Here is an 18,261-nt window from a genome sequence, read left to right on the forward strand (position 1 = left end):
TGATTGACAGGTGACTTCCTGATTTTATACTGCAGCGCGGCCGTCGCGCCGCCTCCTGTTGGTGCTAGGGGCGTGCTTTTGACGCGCGTAAAATACGCGACGCTGCGCTGCGGCGCCGGTGTGTGGAGGCCTTTGGACGGAAAGATAGCGCCGCGGCGCGGCGCGCCGCTCCTGGGACGCTTCTGAAACGTTCCGCGGCGCGCCCGGTGGAAATGGTCTCATTGATTAGAGTGGAAGCGATCAGCAGCGGTGACCGCGGCGCAGCCGTGCCGCGGCGCGTACGTCTCCGGTGGAATCGAGCCTTTTTAAGGCCTCCACACACCGGCGCCGCAGCGCAGCGTCGCGTATTTTACGCGCGTCAAAAGCACGCCCCTAGCACCAACAGGAGGCGGCGCGACGGCCGCGCTGCAGTATAAAATCAGGAAGTCACCTGTCAATCAACCGCAGCAAAGACACGAAACGCAATGGGTGAGTAGCCTATTGTAGCCTAGTTTATTTATTTTCCATCTTTTTGGCTGAATAATTGGAAAAATGTATAATCTGCGAAGTGAAAGTATGTTTTCAAGCATCAGATCAACTTAGTTTGTAGGGCACTTAATCGTTTTATTTACTGTCATTTCTTATTTATTTTATATTTTGCAATTATTCATCTACTGCATCAACAATCTCAATAACTGCAGGACCTTCTATAGGCCTATGTCACACTTCCTGCTTCCGGAACGCGTAGTAGGGTAATCCAACTTCCGGTCGCGTCCAGCAGCAACAACAATGGCAGCTCCCTTTCGCAGTTGTTCTTGTAGTGTACCGTGTTGCTCTACATCAGGACGTATACAGCCATACCTCAGCTTCCACGCTTTCCCGAAGGACAAAATAAATCTTGGTTGAGATTTTTTTGCCCAGTACTGTCCTAACGTGCGAGTGATTCTAGACGGCACAGAAATCAGGTGTGAGGCACCCTCATCACTCACCCTCCAGTCTGAAACATTCTCCCACTACAAGAATACCAACACCTTCAAAGGTCTGATTGGCATTGCTTCATGTGGAGTTATCACCTTAATTTCTAAGCTAATTTCTAAGCTGTACACTGGTTCCATATCAGATAGAGAAATCACACAGCAGTCAGGAATCCTTAGTCTACTTCAGCCAGGAGATGCATGCATGGCTGACAAAGGCTTTGTTATCGACAAGATGCTTTCTGAAGTTGGGGCCACCCTCATAATGCCGCCATTTAAAAGAGGCGCCAGGTTAACCAGTGAGTATCGCCCAACTTAGAATCTTGGAGAGGGCCATCAGAAGGGTCAAAGAATATCATATCTGGGACACAACCATTCCTCTGACTCTTTCAGGCTCTGTCAATCAGCTGTGGGTAAATTCTTGCTTGATGTCTAACTATCAAGGTCCTTTAGATGTTAAGGGTGATGTCCCAGTGTTACACATTAAAACACACATGACGTCACATGACTATTTTCAAACGTTTATTAATGTTCTTTGTTTACATTTAGCAGAAAGAAATTAAAATGGTGTGTGTGTGTTTGTGTCCGTCCGTCCTTTTCAAATGTTTATTTAATGTTTGTTTCCAGTTCTTTTTTTTAAATTTACATATATACATATTTACATTTAACAGAAAGAAATGAAATGTTCTGTGTGTGTTAGGCAAGGCAACTTTATTTAGCACTTTTCATACATAAGGGAAGACTCAAAGTGCTTCACATATAAACATTGTCATACAATAAAATAGATAAGTAAAAGAAAACATATGCAGAGAAATGAGTAAAATAGAAAGTTAAAGGCATTTTAGTATTAAAATAGAAAATAAAGGCAAAGTTAAAAAAGCTTTTTAGAAAGTGCAATGTATTTAAGATGTAGCAGAAAGCTAATGCAAACATAAAAGTCTTCAGGCTTGTTTTAAAGGTGCTCAAAGTGTGTTACCTTAAAACAAATGTTCAGGAATGTTCGTTTCCAATTCTTTGATTAAAATATTTACATATATACATTTAACAGAAATAAATAAATGGAATGGGGTGTGTGTATCCCTCGGCCATATTTACTTGGCATTCAGGAGGTATGTGTCCATGTATGTGCTCAAATAAAACACCTAACCCAAACCTTGGGTTTCCTGACCACAAGTTGGTCAATGGGTTCCGGGCGAATCCCCTGGAGCGAATCCCCTGGAGCAAAAAGAAAAAATATGTCAGCACATAAATCATGATGTCAGTGTAGCAACACTTAAGTCAGTGTTAGTCGCGTCTGTCTATATACAAGAACTTCGAATACTATTATTGAGTAGACTATACAGGATGTTTGGCTAGGCCTGAGGTATACACATAAACCTGTGTCCTTGGTCCACGTCTGCAGAACACTGGTGCACGACAGAGGTGTTGGCACGCTTTTCTCCCCTGTGAAGTGGTTGTCATGTGTCTGGAAGAGCAGATATAAAACAAAACATGACAATCTGCAACAGCAGACATGAAACAAAACATTATCATCTGCAACAGCAGATCTGGAGAAAGAGAGAGCATTTTGGAACAGCAACAAGAAACCATAATAATAAAAAACACACAGACTGAACATGCAACTGAATCTGTGAAGGTCTGAAACCATGCTCTAGGCTATCCATTATGCTACATATTACGAGGTGGGCCTGTTGTTTGAATCACAAAATGTAAATCTAATTAAAGTGGTCAGAAAGGTAGGCCTAAGTAACAGTCCCATTGATTCACAAAAGACTATGAAAAGCGTTTTTCTTCTGGGAACAGTAGCAGTTCGCCCGAACTGCTAATTCCAAATTAACTAAATCTGACACTGCAGTAAGAGGGAAAGATTAACACACCATACAGCAAAATGTATGGGCATTGGTAGTTTATGACAGCCACCCAGCCACTATGTTCTGACAGTAGCCTGGAGCTAATCTGACATACTATCGACACTTACATGTACGGTAGGCAGTGGCTACCTACCTATACCAAACCTCTTGGGGTTCGTCAGGCAAAGTTTCAGAGACACTCAAACTAAATATGTATTCCTACCAGTGTAAAAAAATATTTTGCGATTAATTAAAAAGGATACGTTTTAACTGACATGTATTACACTTAGTGCTATCTGTCACAGTCAAGCTACACAGTGTCAACAGATTTGAAACACTTACCTATGTAATTAAAAATGTACTTCTCCCAGAATAACTTATATCCTTTGCGTAGTTTAGATGTTTCGACACGTAAGTGCTGATTTACTATCCTTAGGACGTCGTCGTAGGACAATTTATGTAGGTTGGAGAGACTTGGTCCAAAGGTATTGATCTGCCTCCGCCATGGTAAACAGCTTAGCGGAAGAGCAGTTACCCTACTCCGCGAGCTTCTTCCGGTCTTCAATTGTTCCGTGACATAGGCCTATTAAGCCTTTTTAGCATATAGTGCAGTCACCTTTTAAGGCCAATTGTTATTGTGTGTATTTATTGTATTGAGCTCCTGGATGGCTTTATTGATCCCCATTGGGACCAATACAGTATCTATCTATCTATCTATCCATCTATATAGCCTTAACATAGCCACACATTTACATGTATGCAGCCAGTAGTTATCCATTTTAATTGAGCAAGCTCTTTTACATTTTATTGAATTTTTTATTTCAACAGAACAAATAACTGTTGCCAGACAGAGGGGGGCTGCCCTTCTTCTCCTGCAAGGAGCAAGGAGAAGACAAAGGGTTTGGGTGCACCCCATCAATGAACGGAGACAAGAACAGGGGGTATGCCACAATCTGGTCCAGGAGCTCCGTGCAGATCCTGAGAGGCACGCCAATATTTCAATTCGCTACTAAGTGTGCAATGGCAGAACCATATGGTGCAGCCTATATGATGACCTATAATCTAGTTATTATCCCTCTCTGGTATATTTGCATATCTATAGTTTTTTTTTATCCCTCGGGATAAAAAAAGTGATGTTATTGCTGTGCTGGATTCAGTAGCCAGTGTATTTTATTTGAGTGCTCGAGACACTTAATGTTATTTTTCCTTAAATCCAGAGAGACAGTTAATACATGATCTGATACCAGAGAGACAGTTAATACATGACAATGCATTTTTGAGCTTTGCCTGTGTTTTCTTTTACTTATCTATTTTATTGTATGAGAATGTTTCTATGTGAAGCACTTTGAGTCTGCTTCATGTATTAAAAGTGCTATATGAATGAAGTTGCCTTGCCTCAAATAAAAAAATATATATTACAAGTTATCTGGTTTCTACCTACATGGTGTGATTATATGTGACTTGATTTCGTCTATTTCCCATTATGGTTAATGGTTTGGGTACTTACTCCACCATTGTTGATTTCTCACCTGAAGATCCAATCTCCAGAGCTATGGCTCGCCACTGCAGGCAATGACCTTTTTGGAGTTGTCTTTGTAATGACGGGTACTTTGGTCATATAATTCGACGTATTTTTCCACCTCGACGACCAGTCTCTCATCGTCCATTCTCGTAATTGTTTATCGCAAACGAAAGAGGGCGACATCCAGTGGTGAGGGGTAGATATGGAGGTGCCTACGGGACCCGGGATGTACAAACCAGCTTTTACAAAGCGCTTTTTCAGGGGCGGCGACGCTCGGGAATAGAACATTGTCTCGAAGAGTAGTTGGGCGGCGCGGCGCGGAACGCTGCCGCGCGGCTAGTCGGCGCCGGTGTGTGCTAGTACACCCGGAATAATGGGGGCAGACTTTTTGACGCGCCGCAGCGCAGCGTCGCGTATTTTACGCGCGTCAAAAGCACGCCCCTAGCACCAACAGGAGGCGGCGCGACGGCCGCGCTGCAGTATAAAATCAGGAAGTCACCTGTCAATCAACCGCAGCAAAGACACGAAACGCAATGGGTGAGTTGCCTATTGTAGCCTAGTTTATTTATTTTCCATCTTTTTGGCTGAATAATTGGAAAAATGTATAATCTGCGAAGTGAAAGTATGTTTTCAAGCATCAGATCAACTTAGTTTGTAGGTCACTTTATCGTTTTATTTACTGTCATTTCTTATTTATTTTATATTTTGCCATTATTCATCTACTGCATCAACAATCTCAATAACTGCAGGACCTTCTATTAAGCCTTTTTAGTATATAGTGCAGTCACCTTTTAAGGCCAATTGTTATTGTGTGTATTTATTGTATTGAGCTCCTGGATGGCTTTATTGATCCCCATTGGGACCAATACAGTATCTATCTATCTATCCATCTATCTATCCTTAACATAGCCACACATTTACATGTATGCAGCCAGTAGTTATCCATTTTAATTGAGCAAGCTCTTTTACATTTTATTGAGTTTTTTTTATTTCAACAGAACAAATAACTGTTGCCAGACAGAGGGGGGCTGCCCTTCTTCTCCTGCAAGGAGCAAGGAGAAGACGAAGGGTTTGGGTGCACCCCATCAATGAACGGAGACAAGAACAGGGGGTATGCCACAATCTGGTCCAGGAGCTCCGTGCAGATCCTGAGAGGCACGCCAATATTTCAATTTGCTACTAAGTGTGCAATGGCAGAACCATATGGTGCAGCCTATATGATGACCTATAATCTAGTTATTATCCCTCTCTGGTATACTCTTTTGCATATATATATATATACTTTTTTTTTATCCCTCGGGATAAATACAGTGATGTTATTGCTGTGCTGGATTCAGTAGCCAGTGTATTTTATTTGAGTGCTCGAGACACTTAATGTGATTTTTCCCTAAATCCAGAGAGACAGTTAATACATGATCTGATACCAGAGAGACAGTTAATATATGACAATGCATTTTTGAGCTTTGCCTCCTTTTACTTATCTATTTTATTGTATGAGAATGTTTCTATGTGAATCACTTTGAGTCTGCTTCATGTATTAAAAGTGCTATATGAATGAAGTTGCCTTGCCTTAAATAAAAAAATATATATTACAAGTAATCTGGTTTCTACCTACATGGTGTGATTATATGTGACTTGATTTCGTCTATTTCCCATTATGGTTAATGGTTTGGGTACTTAGTCCACCATTGTTGATTTCTCTGAAGATCCAATCTCCAGAGCTATGGCTCGCCAGGCAATGACCTTTTTGGAGTTGTCTTTGTAATGACGGGAACTTTGGTCATACTATTCGACATATTTTTCCACCTCGACGACCAGTCTCTCATCGTCCATTCTCGTAATTGTTTATCACAAACGAAAGAGGGCGACATCCAGTGGTGGGGTAGATATGGAGGTGCCTACGGGACCCGGGATGTACAACTCAGCTTTTACAAAGCGCTTTTTCAGGGGCGGCGACGCTCGGGAATAGAACATTGTCTCGAAGAGTAGTTGGGCGGCGCGGCGCGGAACGCTGCCGCGCGGCTAGTCGGCGCCGGTGTGTGCTAGTACAACCGGAATAATGGGGGCAGACTTTTTGACGCGACGCTGTGCGGCGCCGGTGTGTGGAGGCCTTCAGGAAGTAAGAGAAGAGAATATGACGCCAGACAATATTAATATATGAAGGAAGACAATGCTAAGAAGATTATAAAATAGTGCCAGACCGACATCCAGGTAGACATGCATAGGTTAGGCTTCGGAGTGAACTGATATCAATGTAGATGCCGTATTGCTTGTAAGTTCTCCCTGACACAGTTGCAATAAAATGTCATTTTACTGAAAATTCGCTTTGTTTTTCATTGCATCACAAATCATAAAAACACTTACTGAAATGTCCATGAATTTCACTCAACTTACCAGGTTTTGACGGTATGACCTGCGACCCACCCACCCATATTACTCACAGATCCAGTTACAAATGTATGTTTCTCAAATGGACATGTGTGACTTCATGGTGTGGACGAAGACAAGCAGCATCATTTGCCGGCTACGGAGAGATGAGCCCTTTCTACAAGAAACTCTTCCCAAGGCTGAATCTTTCTTCATGGACCACCTCCTCCCAGAACTTGTCTGCCGCTGCAAAGACCCTGACCTGGCAGAAGAGATCAAATGTCTGTACTGCAAAAAGCCAAGCTTTGGCAAAATGATCAAGTGCACAGACTGCTGCCAACACTTTCACTATCCATGTGTGAACATTACCAGATACTCCAAAAAATGGAAATGGATGCAAATAGATACATCCAACAATGGTATATACTGGATGCTGGACAACAGCATTTAAGAAAAAACTGATGTAATGAGCAAAGATGGATAGGTACACCTGACAAAATCTAACTGACTTCATTACTGTCAACACAACAACAAACAAACAACATATAGTCTCTGCAGAGACAGAAGGAAAGAGGAATGGAGATAAAGGGGAAGAAAGAGAGAGAGCGAGAGAAAGAGCGAGAGAGACTTAATTTCATAACTCCATTGAGCGCTGCCTAAAGGGTATGTGGCTCTTAATAGCGTGACAAATAATATATGAATAATGTTTAATATAATATATGTAGGAAACATGGACCTCAGTGATTGATTTTGCGTGTTTTTTTTATAATGTGCGGCGCCAAATCGCAAACAGTGGCCAAATTTCGCAAAACACAAGAGCAAGTCCTTGTTCTCTACGTAACATTTGCGGACCATGCATAGCCTACTTGTTGAAAGCCGTACAGCGTCGGCAGTGTCCCAAAGCTGTCAAATACTGCGCACAGCCTGCTGTCTCCGGTCAGGCAAAACCTACCAGCATCCACCAGCGACCCGAACAACTCGGAGGATTAAACCATTTTAGATAACTAATTTCGCATCCAGACCCGGAAGCTTGGAGAAAAAAAAATAGATGTGGTTTGTCACATGGCTGAAGATATTTCAATAACAACAAAAAATGGCGACAATCACGTTGCTCCGTATGTTCTTGCTGCGTCATTAAAAATATTCATGTAAACAAGGGAATTAAGAAGGATATTTAGAGGTAAGAAGAGTCGATATTTATTCCCCATTTGTTAGCTACGCAAAGGAATTGAATAGGCCTACGCATTGATATTTTTTGGGACCATTGCACAACGTGACATTTGTTTGTTTTTACCTAGAAGGGGGTGTGTATTACTCGGGGCGTTAACGTATGGCTGCACAATAACATTTGATACGATAAGATTGCATTGGATGAGGCGTTTAAATTGGTTTTAACGTACGTCCTTTAAAACCTCAGCGTCTATTGCAGCGACAATTTGGATTCAACGTTTTTGTTTTCCCAACTTTTGGCTGATAATAATAGGTAACTAGCAGTGACACGCATGCTTATTATATGGTTCTTTCTTATGAGTCTTTTGTGCATGTAGACTATATGATTATGCTCCCTCGATTGGGCTGTAGGGTAATGTCTTGTCTCGCTATCACTACAGGGCATTCTCGGTAATTAAAAAACTGGCAATCGTGCAATGTAGGATTTTTGTTACGGGAATAACCGCGAAGATTATGTTATTTTGAATCTAACCATATATGTCTTGCTCGTAATAATAGGTTACATTAAACGTTTTTTGCAAGTGACTCGTCTGTTTTGTCTGAGACAGCTAATGGAGTTGTTTACATGAAAAGGCGGGGAGGAGTCGACGCGCGATGAGACTGGACTGCTTGGTTGGGCGGAGTCCTGAAAAGTATCACAACAAGTCTGACGTCACTCGTCCTTGTGGTTAGTATGAATAATCTGGCTTCTACAAACAAGGAAAATAAGCTATAATGAGCTACTCCCACATTACATCAGATACAACTTGAGTAAACAAAAATGGCTGCGACATAACTTGACAATATTATTCAACATTAAACATAGTATCTCTGATTGTACAATTGCACAATGTGTGCAGATTTAGTATATGGAATGAGTTTATGATCCGATATGATGTAACCCATGATCAATTATTGGGATTATCTTCTATGACACACCCTGCTTTCCCAATAACTGCATACTTGAGGGTGAAGTAATTTCCATTAGTAAAATGTTTATTATTTATTTATTTTTATATTATTTATTATTAGCTAACAATAACTTCTTAACATTTACAATTCCAGCATTGTTCAAAGTGCAGTCTGTTCCGCAGCCATGGTGGAAGTTTATATATCTAAATATGGGAATTATTTATAAACATAGAACCCTGTTAATATTTGATGTCATTTCACATTAACATATCAGTCTGGTATTTTTGGTAGCAGATACCAAATAGTCATGTAAGCCTACTTCAATTGTGACTCATTAGGGGGAAAGGAAAGATGGAAAGATATTGGACACAGAATAGGGTGACACAGTTCTGCCGGTGATTGACAGTGTGGAGTGTGGTGGAGAGTCGGTGGAAGGCCAGATTTGCCAGGCTGCCCTGGTTCAGTTATCACAGTGCTGATGCTGTGCCCATGGAAGGTACAGTACTGTGATAACTGAATGATGGTGGCCACCTTGACACTGGATCATTGGAAGCAAAGGACATCCAGACTCCAATTTAGTAAGGATGATGTCTTGATGAAAGGCCTTAGCATATTGCAATGGATTGTTTACCATAAAACGTCAGTTGAGGTAAAAAAAAAGATTTATCTTGCTACCGTATTCTGTCTTATGGAGAGATGTTATGCATGCTGATGTACAAATAAAATCATGGCCACATGAAAGTATCAGATTTCATATTGCATAGGTTTTCTGCATAGGTTTTCAATAAATGAATCCAACACTTGTCTGTCTCTGTATCTATGTATCTTCGAATGTATATTAAGATAAGTCATAGACACTCTTAGCATTGTAAATAACATTTACTAGCCTTCATTCCAGCCACCCTCATGACTCCAAGAATATTGCACAATTTGGTCTATGGGGGGAGGTATAGCTCAGACTGCTGGGGAACACCGGTTGTCTGGAGAAACGTACCATCCTGGTTCGGATAGGACAAATCAAATCTTGTGAGGATGTCAATTTGAAAGCTATGAAATACAAATTTAATATAATTAGACTGATTTGCATATTATTAATGAGTTAGAATGAGGAAGTCAATATCAATTTGAAACAGCTGAGGTTAAACTAAGCCTAGTTAATAATGAGATGTATAACATGTATATGTATATATATATATGTGTATATATATATTTCTTTCTATGGATTGTTAGGTGGCGTTACCTATATTATAATTTTATATTAGATACTTTTCCCCTTTAGTTTTCCCCTGTTACATTCCTGAAGGGGATAATTAATGAAGAAATGTACCTCTCTCACTTGGTCTCTGGCTCAGGTTTTTGCTGATAATAACATTCCAAGAGTTAATAGATTATATCTAAACAGCTACAAGGGCTACAATAACCTTGGCACGTAAGTAAAGTGAGACAAAACACATACACCTGTGAGATTGTTGTAGTTGTGAACTAATCAATTTGGAGGCTACTGGGTCAGAGTTAGGGTTAGGTCCTATTAAATCTTCGAATATCTTTCTCCAGTTGTATTGTTGTAAATATAATGATTTTGTTTTCATTTTTTTCGTTTTACTGTTTAAATTATTTACTAGAATTATTATAGATGCGCACATCTGTAAAATATAGAAATTGTATTGACTAAACCTAATGAAACAAAACTGAAATGTGTATGGCGCTTATTTGTATCTCAAGTTTCAGTAGATCTTCCTGTGTCAAAGAGATATGATAATTTGAATTATTGTAAGCTAGCAAGCAATTTTGTGTCTCAAACCTCGGTCATAACTTGACAGTGGATGTTGAAACGTTCTGGAAAATGGTAGGAACACAAAAATCTTGCCAAATAATTGGTCGATATGTCTATCATGTGGATCACGTAGTTCCTGATGCTGATTGGTCCGGAGCACTGGCGGTTGGGTCACGAGCACATAACTGGAAGCCTGGAAAGATAGTGTGGGCCTGATCGTGATCTCATGATTCACGTCTCACAAGAAAAATCGAACTACAGCCTAGATAGGAAGCACCTGCAATATGTCTGACAGCACTGCGCTCTAGACTAGGCAACCAAAGGGTTAACCCCGGGCAAGTGACAGGCGGCCGATCAGACCAATCAGTGGCGTTGTTGCAAGGAAGGCAAACGCGCTGCTTTCGGGAAGGGGGGTGTTCATTGCCAGGAAGGGCAGATGAGTGCGTCCTCCCCGAAGTACTACAACGAAAAGCAATTGTTTGTGGGAAAAGCTACTAGTTTCCGTTTGAATTTCCTTAGTCAGCGTTAATATTGACAACTACACGACAGCTAGTCAATCCAAAAGGAGTTAAGCGCTAAAAACATCCGCAAGCCTGACATCAATGGCAGATGTTTAAAGGAAACGGACATATAAGTTGCCGTCTGGTGGCTAGCCTGCTAGGTGAGTATCCCGAACCTACAGCTCACGCTTCTCAATGCTGGTAAAAACTTGAATAAAGCAGTGTGATGGTGGCCACTTTAGTGAGCTATGGCCGAGAAGAGTTTTCGATGGTTGACACGGTGTCCTGTTGTCCTCTGTGTTCAATATCCGATCAGGTTAGATTCAGTGTACTACCCCCGCCGACTATAGAGCTGTAATTATCCTACAACACAAACAACACTGGCAAAGATGGGATACTCGAAGGCATTAGATGTGTAGCGGCCAATTAACGGTCTGTTATAACTAAGCCAATAGCCATTAGAGACTTTCATGATTTTCTTGCATTATTTTCGGCATGAACTTTCATATAAAGGTAACGTAACGTTAGTCAACGTTCATTTGTTTCATCAGGTGTAGCCTATTATTTTACATGAATTGCTCATAATATGTAATTAAACAGAATGTGTTGGACGCAGTGGAATGAGGCTAGTTTTTAACAGGAAATTAAGCGTGAGACCTGTAAATGGCCTGAAAGGCTGAAATGTCACGGTAAGCCAGTCATATTAACCCCCGTTTAACGAGCGGAGGGGAGGAGGTTGAGACGATAAAAAAACAACTTGAATCGAAACTAACGACCATTTTAGTAGCATTGTAAGTTAAACCACATTAGCCGGGCTGGGGTGGGGGGGCGACGTGTGACTGTCTTCATCTTTCTCTGTCCCTCAATATGGTCTACACCTCGTTCCGTACGTCCTTTTGCTGTGTGCTGTCATCACGTCGTTTTTAATACATGCGAATTCAGTCTTGAATTCCAGTTACCTAGGCCTATTCATTTAACATTATATTCCTTTGCTTTTATACTACCCAAATTAGGGCTGGGCGATTAATCGAATTTTGATCACGATTTCGATTTAGCGTCAAACGATCACAAAATTAACAATCGAGTTTGGTCGATTTTTTTTAAATTATTTTTTTAGGTTTTATAGAAAGGGCAGAACAGCTGGATACATATCTGTTTATCATTTTAGATTGGCATTTTATTTTTGACCTTTTTGTGTATTTCTTAAGGCGAAATTTCAAAGATCTGTTACAAAAAATGTATTGATGTATTCTACATCAACATATTTTTCCACCATTGCATCTCTTTTCCTCTACAGCTCTAACCACAGATCTAACTTGCCACTAACATAAATCATGGTTGCTGTAGTAAGCGATCGAGGTCATTAGCAGCAGATTGTCCGATAGGAATAGTCTCCGTAGACGGGCTCTGGTAGCAGAAGTCATTCACTCTTGCGGGTGCAGTAAACGTTTCCTGGTAACAGCGAGCTCCTCCAATCAGAGACGTCGTGTCACACTTCAGGATTTATGAAAGGTTTGACGACAATCTTCGAAGCCCTACATTGTTGCTCTTTGTTTATTGTGTCACATTCTTCTTTTGCCTAGGATTTAAAAGCAGGCTACATTGTGTCTGGCTGCTATGAGGTCACGATGCTTACGTAACTGCCGCGGCTATCACAATCCGGCGTATGGTATGGATTTTGACATTACCGTTTGACCGGCAGACAGTGTTGTGTGTAACACGTTACAAAGAACTGAACTCGTTAATACAGTAACGCAACTACTTTTTCATGTAAAAAGTAAAGACGAAATGTAGTTCCTTTTTTCAATTCAAGCGTTGCTTTTCCCAGTGACTGTCCCTTCACAAGCTGTCATTCCACACTGGACGAGACCGACGCTGTGAATCTCTCTGAAACTCAGACATCGCTTCCGCAGGCATTTTCCAAAGCTAGTCCTTACGACAATAAAGCCAGCGAGGGAACGGGATAACAAACGCTGTCACTGTTGACCTGTGTAAGGACATGGTTCCCTTTCAAAATGTTGATAGGACTTTAAAGAGATGGCAAAAACACTCGATCCCAGTGTTACGAGTTACCTCCCCGCACACACTTCAGCCAAATTGAGATACCAAAACTATAATGCCGCGTTTCCACTGCAGGGTGCGGAACGGATCGGATCGCAAAGGTGCGGTAGGGAGGGGGCGGTATAGCCCAGCTCAGTTCCGAGGTCGCGTTTCCACTGCCGACAGTACCCTTTGTGGTAGGCCGGATGTCGATCGCCGCAGCAGCTAGGTAAACATCGTAAACAACGTCTTCCTCCCCAAGAATGCAGACGAACGTCTCCACCTCCTTGTTCGCCCAAGCAAGCGTTTTACGCGACATGTTAATTGTAAAGAATAATACCCCGAGGCTACCCTTTGTTTGTTTTTATCCCCGCACCACCCGGAAGTGATGATTCTGTCGACCAATCAACGGAGGGGGTGTGTAGCTAGAATTTCCCGGGACCCTTTCAGGCGTCTCGTCTCGTTTTCGGTACCCCAACGGAGAAGTCCCGAGAAAGGGGCCGGAACGGGTACGGCAAAGTCCGGGTCACGCCCACTTTTGGCGGTGGAAACGCGACCCGACCCGCACCTTTGCGATCCGATCCGTTCCACACCCTGCAGTGGAAACGCGCCATAAGGCAAGGTCCGCGCGCAAGTTGAGAAAGAAATCCATACTATTAATCATCAGTGTTTTTCAGAGATGGAAGTAAGATTTGCTGCCTAACCAGTATTTTACCCCTTCAGAAGGATTTATATAAAAAAATTAGAAGATGAAATTAATATACCGCGATATAATACCCTTACCGTCTTCCTCAAATCATACCCTCCTCATACACATTTTAGTCCGTACCGTACAGCCCTACACCTTCACTACTGATTTGAGGCGTGCTGGGCCGACGCATGGACATTAAGGCGCATTTCCACTGGTGGGTACGGTTCTGCCCAGCACACCTCAGCTCCAGGGGCGTTTCTAGGTTTCTGAAACATCCGAGGCTTAGCCCAAGAGGGAATAGCAAATTTTGTTGTATACTTTATTGCGCATGCAAATTTTTTTTCATGATGCTTTACCTAAATAAGCAAAATAAGCAGGTAATTATAGCTTTGAATTAGGGATGGGCATGATTAATCGACGATCGACTAATTGATCGTTAAGAATTCCATCGATCGATTAAACTAATGCAGTGTGCAAAAAAACATTTTACCACACAGGGGCAATATTTAAATTTGCGGCTCCTCCCCCGCAATAAACATCCCGCTTTGAACGGTGAACTCTTTACGCCTAGCAGCTATTAAAAACTATAAAAACTACAAAATGACTATTAATACAGGCTATGTGGAAAATGCGCCGACTTTGGCTCAGCCTGGCTCCGCCCTCTTCCGCTACGTAGCTAAGATGGCTGCCGTTGAGTACGAAAAGTGTACATCGCCACTAGGGCTGGCCCGAATGCCATTTTTCAGGCTTCGAATACTCGGTTTTTTTTCCGAGCGAATATTCGAATACTCGTTCCAGAAAAATACACCATCAAAAACATTATCCCTAATAATCCCTATATACTCCCTGGAACCGATTTTGACAGTATTTGCATATTTTGTTGAAGATTTAATAGCTTTTGAACGTTAATTAGTAGGCCCCTAAGTAAGTTGGAGTTTCTTAGTTTTTCCCCGTGGAAGCGAACAGCTGTTGTTCCGCACCAAATCAGCTGTCCTCTGCCATCCCAGCCCTTGTGGGAGCTTTTCAATTCATTCTGGAACGTGCATCTTTTCAGGGAATTTGTACAATAAATCCATAACAAATACCGAATATTGATTGTCTTATGTGTCCATATTATATCCATTATATTGACAAGGTATTCCCAAGACGCTCACGCTCTGCAGCAAGCCAGTCACAGTTGATTGGCACGGCGCTGTACAGCGAACGTAAACAAACAACTAAGCTAAGGTTAGCATTTAACTAAGCATTTCTTTATCCTCCCCAGATCCCGCTAATGTTGTTATAAAGTAAAGGGAAACAAGATACCTATTCTTCCTCCACCTCTCTCGCTTCTCTGCTTGGTGTCGCTTATAGTTTGCCTCCCTCGCTCTGGTAACGTCACGTACGTGAAACAACGAAGCTCCGAATACTGATTTACGCTTCGAATACTAATTTTCCGAACGAGTATTCGAATATTCGAATAATTCGGGCCAGCCCTAATCGCCACACACTTCGCGATTTGACCGTTTTCAGTAGGCTACACTTATTTTCGCCCGATCTGAATCAGAACGCCCTACGTACTCAAACTTAGACTAGTACGGATAGTATGGATATTGGAACACGGCGATGTAATCATGAAGCGGACGAGGCCACGGCGAAGTCTGGTGTGGGACCATTATGATTTAAAAAATGACTTCTTGGGGAGCACTATAGGCCTACCACTCAAGGCGAGGTTAGCATCGAAGCAGAAATAAAGAACTTTCTGAGCCCTGAGTGGAAAGTTGTTCCCCCGCCTTGCCAAATTAGCACGGAGGTATTTGTGCATCACGGTAGGGCTGGGCGATATGGGTAAAAAAAAAAATCCCAGATTTTTTTCACAAAATTTCAGATTTAGATCGATTTACGTAATAAGGCATTATGGCAGGCCCTGCCATTGTAATCAGTGTAACCTGTAACATAACATAAAATGTAAAATATATAAAATGTAAAATAAAATATTTCTGTAAACATAAAATATTACTAAGGATAAGAGGTAGTTCTGATAAAGTGCCAACATAACGTTCAAACTTTCAACATTTGTTCATAAATATACAGTGTTTTGCAAACGGTCATTACCTTAAAAAAAAGGAATAGTAACAGGAGAAGAATGAGAAAAACACACACGCAGCTCTTTCCTTCACTCGTCTGTATTGAATGAGGAAGAGGAGCGTGATCCCCCTACTGGAGCCCCGAGGCATTACCAACAGATCGACGAATTACCAACAGATCGACGAATTATTAAACCACACAGATATATTTCAAATGAATTATGTTTACCTCAAAATAGATTATATATGTATGAATAAATTGTTGTACACAACTTGTCACACTCGCTGCCATGTTTGTGCATCACTTTGGTAAATGTGTGCTCTGTGCGGGGGGAGGTCTGAGCCCATTCCGAACTACGGGAGCTGAGAGGGAAGCGTTGGCGGATGTTGAAGAGAAAACCGATTTTCATTTAAACAAGTCGACGTGAGCTACACACTCGAGTTAATCGATAAAATCGGTTTATCGCCCAGCCCTACATCACGGCAACGTCGGTCCCCTCAGAGCGGGTGTTTTCGGCGGCTGGACTGACGGTCACCAGGCTGCGGTCGCGTCTGACCCCAGAGCATGTCAACAGCTCATCTTTCTGAACAAAAATCCGTAGACTGGTTGGTTAAGTTGTAACATGATTGTTTTTTTGATATTATCATTGTTATTATTTGGGGATTTTTTTTTTTTTAAATGTTAATGTAAAATATTAACGATTAATCGACTAATTGATCGTTAATTCTCCCGACGATCGACTCAGACAACTTAATCGAATGCCCATCCCTACTTTGAATAGCTACCTGACTGCTGCTTATCCCCAGACTTTTAAAGTTCCATTCAAGTTATTTCAGAGTATAATGAATACAAGTGAGACAGACCTTACATTACCTATATCAGGGGTGTCAAACTCATTTTCACAAAGGGCCACTCTATGATGAAATGATAATCACACTAAGGGCCGACATGGAGTTTACTGACATGCCTTCTTTTTAATCCAAATAGTAAAAACAACATATCTATGAATATATTGTATACAACCTGCGTACAGGGTCAAATAGGCTAGGTTTCATTTCAACATTTTGGGGGACAAATTATAGGTGGGGGGTATGGGGGTGGTCCCCCAGAAAATTTTGAGCGTCAAACACTTAATTTCCTGCATTCTGGTGGATTTTTATTTTTATAGCTTGGTTGTTTATTTACGTTCGCTGTACAGTGCCGCGCCAATCAACTGTGACTGGCTTGTTGCAGAGCTTGAGCGTCTTGGGAATACCCGGTCAATATAATGGATATAATATGGACACATAGGGCAATCAATATTCGGTATTTTTTATGGATTTATTGTACAAATTCCCTGAAAAGATGCTCGTTCCAGGATGAATTGAAAAGCTACCGTAAGCACTGAGATGGCAGAGGACAGCTGATTTGGAACGGAACAACAGCTGTCCGCTTTCACGGGGAAAAACTAACTTCAACCTACTTAGGTCTACTAATTAACGTTCAAAAGTAGGGATGGGCACGAGTAGTAAATTCCAAACTCGAGTGATCGAAGGAATTCCTCGAGGATCAATCGAGTACTCGTTAAATCAAATCTATTTTTAGAATGCAACGCATCTGCAGCAGGAATAGGCGGCAGGCCCGATGATAAAAGGCAATATTACCAACCAAACATGTAATGCTTATTCTCCATCAAAACAGTCAGAGTTATCAGAGTATTCATTATTTATTTTTGCAAACGTTCAAAACACATTTTCCTTACAAAAATAAATATGCGCAGCGTCTCACAATTTAAATCACGTCGAACCAAGGCCTGTAACAGTTTAAAAAAAACGAAACAAGTAGCCTAACCATTGCAAATAAATGCTTAAAGCTGCAAATAAAACGGCAGCAAATGGACTATGGAAATACTCAGAGTTGTGATCTTCTCTACACGCCCGGGATTACAGCTGCGTCTTGCGGCGGTGAAAATAGCCGACACACTTTCACTTTCACCGTTGCTGCGGGTCTGCTTTCCCGAACTCACCGTTGTGTTTCAGGAGCATATGTTGCCGCATAGTACTTTCCGGTAGCTCGATTTCGCTTGGCATATTTTACATTTCACCTTATGATCTCCTATTTCTTTAAAGTATTTAAATTCTTCGCTGCGATTTGCTTTAACCGCCATCTCTTAACTTTTTGAATTCTGGCGTGCCTGCACACGGCACGGAACGCGCCATGGAAATGGATGCATTTAATTTTCTTTGTGCCCACGTCATGCGTTAGTGGCGCCGACAGAAAATTGATACATTTGCTTCAGAAAACTTTGTTTGTGTGTGTATATGCAAACTCGAGTTTGCCTGTCCACCAACCGAGTTCATTTGTAACGAGTAGTACTCGAGTAATCGATTCCTCACG

At 41.5% G+C, this 18,261-nt stretch overlaps 1 protein-coding gene and 1 long non-coding RNA gene across 2 annotated transcripts in view; one reads left to right on the forward strand and one right to left on the reverse strand.

Moving 5' to 3' along the window:
* Nucleotides 1–1,647: 1,647 nt before the first annotated feature.
* On the reverse strand, nt 1,648–3,340 carry LOC115555670 (uncharacterized). The gene is made up of 2 exons (XR_003978895.1): nt 3,146–3,340; nt 1,648–2,418 (listed from the first exon to the last, which is right to left on the reverse strand). It is a non-coding gene; the product is annotated as an uncharacterized LOC115555670 (long non-coding RNA).
* A 7,647-nt stretch (nt 3,341–10,987) lies between these two features.
* The window catches only part of jak1 (Janus kinase 1), a 110,424-nt gene continuing 103,150 nt past the window's right edge, over nt 10,988–18,261 (forward strand). The window contains exon 1 of the mRNA XM_030372818.1: nt 10,988–11,248. The gene's annotated coding sequence lies outside the window, so the exon portion shown is untranslated. The remainder of the gene's footprint in view (nt 11,249–18,261) is intronic.

The sequence above is a fragment of the Gadus morhua genome, chromosome 12 (genome assembly GCF_902167405.1).
Source record: "Gadus morhua chromosome 12, gadMor3.0, whole genome shotgun sequence".
NCBI lineage: Eukaryota > Metazoa > Chordata > Actinopteri > Gadiformes > Gadidae > Gadus > Gadus morhua.